Source organism: Pinus tabuliformis, chromosome 3_1, assembly GCF_031772625.1.
Source record: "Pinus tabuliformis cultivar Carrire ecotype Pingquan chromosome 3_1, CPIR1, whole genome shotgun sequence".
Classification (NCBI taxonomy): domain Eukaryota; kingdom Viridiplantae; phylum Streptophyta; class Pinopsida; order Pinales; family Pinaceae; genus Pinus; species Pinus tabuliformis.
The window spans coordinates 926,264,555-926,273,238 of record NC_142301.1 but is presented as its reverse complement, the minus strand read 5'-3'; the positions used below and the strand labels follow the sequence as shown (position 1 = coordinate 926,273,238).

The 8,684-nt window shown below is 37.0% G+C and overlaps 1 pseudogene; it reads left to right on the top strand.

Annotated features, from left to right (window-relative positions):
• The first annotated feature begins 2,689 nt into the window (after positions 1-2,689).
• LOC149190778 (putative E3 ubiquitin-protein ligase ARI8 pseudogene) lies at positions 2,690-4,357 on the top strand (annotated as a pseudogene).
• Positions 4,358-8,684: the final 4,327 nt, after the last annotated feature.

The following is an 8,684-nucleotide window of genomic DNA, read 5'->3' as shown; positions in this document are numbered from 1 at the left end:
TTGTGCATACATTGAGGCTTAGTGCAAATATCTTGTTGAAAAGCTTCAACAAATCTTGGAAACATTATTGGAGATCATGATGCCTATTTGAAATTGTCATGAGGTAACTGTGCAGACTCTATTAGGGCAATATGAAGAGTTGTGAAGACTCCTTCATATGAAGACAACTGTCATTGACGTAGCAGTGAAGGTGTAGATAGACAAAATTCAGTGAAAGATGTTGGGAGCAGACAATTACTATCAAACATATCTAGACAAAATATAGCAGTGGATTGGAGCCTAGAGGCCTGGTGCCCTGAAGGTTGGAGCCTCAAACAAACAAGGTTGGTGCCTTGACAAGATGGGGTTGGAGCCCTTGGGGTTCGTGCCTCAGAATTGGAAGGATTGGTGTCCTTGGAGTTGGTGCTCCTAAACACAAGGTTGTGCCTTGAGAAGATAGGGTTGGTACCCTAGAGGTTGGAGCCTCACAAAAGACCAAGTTGGTGCTTGGAAACATATTGGAGCCTTATATATATTGTACCAGATTTATTGTAAAGATTATACTAATAAAATCATTTATTCCTATTGTTCATTTTGTGTTTTAAATATAAATGATTTAACTGGTAAAAATAACAAATGAAAAGGAATACTGATTCACCCCCCCTTCAATATTTCCAACAGAATAATTCTTGTATGATACAAATGACAAGACCTCCTTTCTATATATAGGAGTCTAAGGGGTCACAATATAATGAGAGCCAACATAACAATAATAATGTAAGGGCACAATAATAACAATAGTGGGCTTCTATGGGGCACAATAATAACAATATGGGGACAACATGGGCACAACAATAACAATAACAATAAGGGTTATAATGACAATAATAATAAGGGAATACACTAGTATTATAGGGACCTAACAAAGCCCATATCTTTATTAGGATCTTCATTCTGACAAAGCCTTGTATTTAATGGTGTTTCGATATCTTGAATATACGAAGTTAAAAGGGAGAGGAGAAAACTTCAAAATGCACATGTTAACTTCAATTATATTTCAAATCGCTTAAACAAGGAACAACGTCTCTTGTTCTCGATAAGTCACGATGCCTTTCCACCTGTACTACAAATATTCAATAAATTCTTCAAGCATACCTTTAAGGAAATAAAATAAAGGTTGAAGAAGAGAAAGGCTTCCTCCACAACGAAGTGATGCAAATAACTTCATCGTGGTATTAAACAGATCTGTTGGCAACGAAGCGATGCTTGCATCTCCTTGAGGTGACTCTGTTGGGTTACTGAATAGGCTCGCTCACAGCGGAGTAACACGAGGGAATGTGTTTAACCCATATTATCAAAAGCTTGGTATACTTGTCATCTTTCTCCCCTAAGAAAACACTTGAGGTGTGACTAGACTTATGTTGATGTGTTTCAAGCTAAGATATTATTCCTTTAATAGAGATAAGTGGTGTTTAGGTTAACTTATTACTTGATGTTCGCATATTAAATCTATTGGTAATTATGTTTTAATATGCTCATTTAATTTTTCAGACAATCAGCTACAAGAAAATAATTTTGATGTCCATGAATGTACGAAACTGAGTCACCCCCGCCCTCTCAGTTTAGTCAAGTTTTCATCAAAATATACTCACCTCATTCAGTAGATGCTTTTGGGGACCAAAATCCTCCCAAAATGGGGGTGTATGATCTGGATTGGATGAGTATCTTCTTTTTCATCCATCTTGATGCTTTCAAAGTAGAAAAAGTGGAGGAATCAATGCACAAGACCATTTTTTCCAGTAGTCCTAGTTTGGAAAATTTCAAGTCAAAAACATCAAGAGTCATTTTGAGGCCTTAAATGAACATATTTTGCACTCTCGGCCTTCCTATGGAATATGTAAATGTATATGTAATAGGATCATCCTAATAGTGAAGGGATTGCATTTGTAATGTGTGGATTGGTGTATATAGTGATGATGTATTCATTATGGATAGTATGGATGTTATTTCAACTTATGAATCTATTTGAGGTATTTTGAGGCATTTATGCTATTCTTATCTATATTTGAGTTGTCATTAATGCTCACATTGTTGTACATGGTGTGAACTATTGAATTTTATGTATTTGGGTTATAACATTTGGTATGAGAGCATATAATCTTAGGGTTTCTATATTTTGAATGAATCACTTTAACATTTTCATTACATTTTTTCTGAAATACTTTAAATGGTGAAATTTTTGACATATTTAAAAGAAATATCAAGAAAAATTTGATTAAAATTTACTATTTTAATTCACTGTACTTTCAGAGATATATTTTGTGGATTCATTAATAATGACAACAGAATGTTTCTCCTCCCAAAAAAAAGGAAATAATGACAACCGAATGCTTCTCCTCCGTGAAATATATGGCGGGGAAGCAACTTTACTTTGGTCGTAAGCATTATTTTAAATTACATTCAAAATCAAGCAGATAATCACCAATGTCGGCTCTTGAATGGCTTTTGGTATCTGTGCCGAGTGACACGAGTATAAATATCAGCTAAGCAAAGATTGATTTAGTACAAAAAGGTAAGCAGACAGAGTTTGTTGACAACGTTGCGGTTTAACTTTAACTTGCTTAAACACGTTCAGAGCGTTTTGTTTTTGTGGATTCCGCAAGGCCCTGAAAGAAAGTCTCAGGCTCTGATCTACTCGAACTCGACCAATATGGCTTTATACGATGAAATGTCCGATAATGAGATATATGACAGCGAAAGCGATGAAAGGGAGAGCAACGAAAGCGAAAACGAAAACGAAGAATTGAGATATGAAAGAATGGTGGAAATAGCACGCAGTCGTCGTGATGACAACAAAGGACGTATGAAATATAAGGTTTTAAGTCTGAACGACGTTCTTGAGCGTCAGCACAATGCTACCAAAACCGTTTCCACTGTGCTGGCTGTCTCGGAAGCCGAGGCAGCTATTCTCTTGCGTCACTTCGATTGGAATTCTATTAATGCCAACGATCAATGGTTTGCAGATGAGGAGAAAGTGAGAAATGCTGTGGGCCTATTGTTGCAGCGGGACGATAAACATGAGACCAAAGAAGAAAAAATGGAGGAGTTAACTACCTGTCCGATATGTTTGTATGATTTCAAGATCACAGACATGAAGTCACTCAAGTACTGTGACCATTTATTTTGCCAAGATTGTTGGCGAATTTTTATTCACACATCAATAAATCATGATGGTGTAGGATGCCTCAACCTACGATGTCCACATGAAGGTCCACGATGCCGTGCCATTGTGAGTGAAGACATGGTTTTTTCTCTGGGGTTATCTGAGGAAGATAAGAACAAATATAGAACCTATGTTGTGAGGTCATATGTTGAACAAAACAGTAGGGTTAAATGGTGTCCAGCGCCAGACTGTGCGTACTGTGTGGAGGTTGACTCTGCTAATTCTAATGTAACTCATGAGGAGGTTGTCTGCAATTGTTCACATAAATTTTGCTGGAATTGTTTAGAGGAGTCTCATCGTCCAATAGGCTGCGACACAGTCAAAAAATGGATTGATCAAATTAATAATGGTGATTCACTCAGTGCGTACTGGATACTTTGTAATTCCAAGCGGTGTCCAAAGTGTGATCGACCAATAGAGAAAAATCAAGGGTGTATGCACATGACATGTAAGTCCCCGTGTGGATTTCAATTCTGTTGGTTATGCCTCGGTGATTGGTTTAAGCATTATTATTGCAATGCAGAGAATCAATCCGGGAATTCGGCCTCAGTCGATTCTAGGAAAAGGTTCGCAGCTAAAACAGCTTCTTCAGATAGGTTGGTATTTTATATGGAAAGATGGAAGGCAAATGAAAAGTCAGAGGAAAAGGCGTTATCTGATCTGCGGGCTGTGCGAGAGGTAGGGATTAAAAGATTGAATGAGTGTAAACAGACGAGAATGAGTCGATCTGGTTTAACAAAGTTCAAATGTGTGGTAGATGCATGGTTGAAGATAGCAGAATGCAGGCACATGCTTAAATGGACATATGCATATGGCTATTATTTAACCCCGACATCCAGCGATCATGATCAGGACGCTGATATTGTTCACAAAAAACAAAACCTTTTCGAATTCCTACAAGGTGAAGCTGAAAGTAGTTTAGAACGACTTCATCATTGCGTTGAACGAGAGTTGCAAGACCATATAGAAAGCGCCCTTAAAGCTGACGCTGATACTTCGACTGGGAAAAAGGCGTTGCGCGATTTTGATCACTTCTGTTTCAGGCTTGAAAAGCTCACAAAATCGACGGGCGAATATTTTGAAAACCTAATTCAGGCTTTTGAAAACAATCTCTCCGAAGTTAGTCGGATTAATGCACCAGCAGGGTGCGCATGAAGAAGCAATTATTACTAGAACGGTAGAACCAGCTGTCACTTATTCTTAAGCAGTGCAAGTGGGCCGCCGGACTCGGATGAATTTTTCTCTTATTTTGTCGTATCTTTGTTGGTTCCAGCAGATTAAGGATCTTGGACGTTTGTCGCAACCCAATCCTTTTGATTGATTATCCAGTCCATATTATTGTCTATTATTGTTATTAATATTTCATGATTATTTATTTTAATAAAATGTGATCTTTGTTTTTAGGGAAATCTCATAACGGAAGCAAAGATTTACTTTTGATGTATCTATTGTTTATATGTGGACTTGTTTTGTTAAGTTTGACTTGTATATAGATAAGTGGAAAGTTCAATTTTAATGAAGATTTACTTTTGATGTATCTGTGGACTTTTGTTGAGTGTGATTTGTGGCCTTGTACCGTGGTGGAAGTATTGAGGAAATGATGACTGATAATGACCTCTTTACATCTGATAGAAAAGTTGAACAGAGATCATAGTATTCAACACGTGAGTGCGTTTCAACATATGAGAACTTTATAAGGTATGCTGAACTGTATTGAATGTTGCTTTATTTTGCTGCCAAGTTTATCCATGGTGACTGTTTTTATATACAACACTGGAGCTACTCGTAGTATGCATAATATTTGCATAATATTTGACTAGACCATGTCGAGCATTGCAAAAATTTTCTTTTCGCTTAATTTTACCCATGGCTAATCTCTGCTTCCACTTATTCTGCTATGTTTTTCAGAGCATGCAATGGATTTTTCATATTTAACATTATCTTGCCATTTACCCCGGTCATTTGGACTTTGATAAACCATTGACAACACGTTTTTAACAAGCAAAGTGGCCTACATTGTTGAACCATTCGAGGAATGATCCAAGCATGCCTGCCCATGGATTTTGTATAGTGCACTCTAAAATGGTCCACTTTCAGGTTTGGTTAACCAAAAATACTAGGAGCCAAAGATAAGAGTTGCATGTAGCTATTTCCAGTTACATAAGATGCAAGATTGCACCAATAAAGAATTAAGAACCTGGTAACCTATGGGAGTGCCTACACTATGAAGAACTATGTTTTGAGTTTGGGAAAAAAGACAGCCACTTAATATGTAGGATTTTGCTTGAATAGAGGACAGGAACAACTCTAATATTGACCAGATACCTTACACTCCACTAAGGCAATGAGAAGAAGAAACATCGGATCAAACCAAGAAAAAAAAATCCAGTAAAATGTATAATGAGTGAAAAGATAAGAATGCTACCATGCAGGCAACGCAATAATAGCCTTCACATTTCCCTCCCTGAGCATAATAATAATTATTTCCCTCCATCCCATCTAAATCATCATCTCCGTTCTTTGATTATTGAAATTGAAACACCATTCTATCTAAACCCTTATCTTCCATCTGCGTGGTAATCATGCCTTCTGGAAAAAGTTAAAAATGGCGGTGCTTTATGGATATGGCAGATTCTGCATGTAACTTGAACTACCAGGTTCCTCCTCCCTTTCAGAGTTTTGACTAGTTGTGTAATAATGGGATGCCCAAGGTTCTTGATGGGTTGCTTGGCTGTATATCTGACTTTGATTAAAATCCGGTCTAACTGCTTGGCCTCATCTTTCCCAATCATCTGGATCTGAGTTGTAACCATAGTTTGAAGCCACCTCTTGAGGATTCTGATAGGGTAATGTGTTTGTACCTTTGTAGGTATTGTCATTCAGGTATGACATAGTGGACAGGCTAGCTTCAGTAGCTGTGAAACCAGGCCCTGGATTATGTCCTTCAGAACCATGCATGAAGCCATTGTTTACTGGATCTACATACGATACAGAGAAATTATTGTTGGGCTTTTTTGGTTCTAAGATGTTCACACATTCACTAGTTGATGGAACAACTACTATGAAAGAAGAATCAAAGAGGCCATCAAAATAGAAACTAATACAAGTTGTCTTTAGCAAGATGATGGATTAAAGATTAGTTGTAGACTTGTAGTTGGCTTTCATCTCTTAGGAATAATGAAGTGCAAAGCAACAACTGAAGTTTTTCCCTGTGCTCAGTAGTCTAGGTTGTAGGTTGGGTTCTCACACTTGCATCTTAGAATCTTTTATATCATGACAAGCATAATCAGCTTACCCCTTTTACTGTGGCTTAATAATGATGACAAAAGTCTATTATAATTCATGTTCACCCGGTTATACAATTAGTTCATAAACAAATTAAGGAAGCATGTAAATATATATACCGAGGAAAGATGAAATATCTTGACACTAAATTCCTAATGATGAACCTTAGTTTGTGGGCTTAAAACATCAAAAGAAGTATGAACCAAATCACATATACTCCAACAACTAATGGAGGAATGCCTTCATTCATCAATGGATGAAATGCCTTCATTACTCAAACTGCAGCTTTCAACGATCTAAAGTTATATTACTTATTGTCCTAATAAAATTCAAGTTTATCATTTATAGCTTACGTGTGTGTAAGTTACATAATTAAAATCAAGGATGCTCCCTCATAAAATGGAAAGAAATAGCCAAACCAAAAGAAGGCAAGGCTGTAGTTTCCAAGAGCATATGGAAAGTAATATAGGGGCAAGTTTTTGGCATCAAGTCATAGGGCAAAAATATGTGGACCTATGATCTTTGGAGGAATGGATTAGACTTCCAAATAAAATTATTACAAATGTCTCAATGGTTAAAAGGCTCTTGTTCAATCTTTTCCTCTGCTCGGCAATTGGAAATGTGGAGAATAGGAAATGGATTGAATGTGAAAATAGGTGAAGACACCTAGCTCCAAAAGATTAATGAAGAAACTATCAAGACCCTGGCAATGACATACTCACTCAAGCTGATGTTATGTCCAAAATTGATCACCATATAGAAACAGCACTGGAAATTTGCAACGTCAACAGGCTTGGAAGGAGGTTCAAAGGACAATCGAGATGGCTATGTTAACATATTACAACTAAGTACAAAGTGGAGAATAGGAAATGGAGAGAAAGTGAGAATAGGTGAAGATCCCTAGGTGAGGTTTAAAAGGCTCCAGGAGATTAATGAAGAAACTATTGAGACCCTGCATAACAATGGCACACACTCAAGCTGATATTGTGGATCCAAATTTGACCACCATGCAGAAGCAGCAATAGATATCAGCAAGGTTCTTGATGGTTGCTTGGCTATATATCTGACTTTGATTAAAATCTGGTCTAACTGCTTGGCCTGATCTTTCATTAACAAATTAGTTCATTAACAAATTAAGGAAACATGCAAATATATATACCGAGGAAAGATGGAATATCTTGACACTAAAGTCCTGATGATGAACCTTAGTTTGTGGGCTTAAAACATCAAAAGAACTATGAACCAAATCACATATACTCCAACAACCAATGGAGGAATTCCTTCATTCATCAATGGATGAAATGCCTTCATTACTCAAACTGCAACTTTCAACGATCTAAAGTTATATTACTTATTGTCCTAATAAAATTCAAGTTTATCATTTATAGCTTATGTGTGTGTAAGTTACATAATTAAAATCAAGGATGCTCCCTCATAAAATGGAAAGAAATAGCCAAACCAAAATAAGGCAAGGTTGTAGTTTCCAAGAGCATATGGAAAGTAATACAGGGGCAAGTTTGTGGCATCAAGTCATAGGGAAAAAATATGTGGACCTATGATCTTTGGAGGAATGGATTAGACTTCCAAATAAAATTATTACAAATGTCTCAATGGTTAAAAGGCTCTTGTTCAATCTTTTCCTTTGCTGGGCAATTGGAAATGTGGAGAATAGGAAATGGATTGAATGTGAAAATAGGTGAAGACACCTAGCTCCACAAGATTAATGAAGAAACTATCAAGACCCTGGCAATGGCATACTCACTCAAGTTGATGTTATGTCCAAAATTGATCACCATATAGAAACAACACTGGAAATTTGCAAGGTCAATAGGCTTGGAAGGAGGTTCAATGGACAATCGAGATGGCTATGTTAACATATTACAACTAAGTACAATGTGGAGAATAGGAAATGGAGAGAAAGTGAGAATAGGTGAAGATCCCTAGGTGAGGTTTAAAAGGCTCCAGGAGATTAATGAAGAAACTATTGAGACCCTGCATAACAATGGCACACACTCAAGCTGATATTGTGGATCCAAATTTGACCACCATGCAGAAGCAACACTAGATATCAGCAAGGTTCTTGATGGTTGCTTGGCTGTATATCTGACTTTGATTAAAATCCGGTCTAACTGCTTGGCCTGTTCTTTCATTAACAAATTAGTTCATTAACAAATTAAGGAAGCATGTAAATATATAT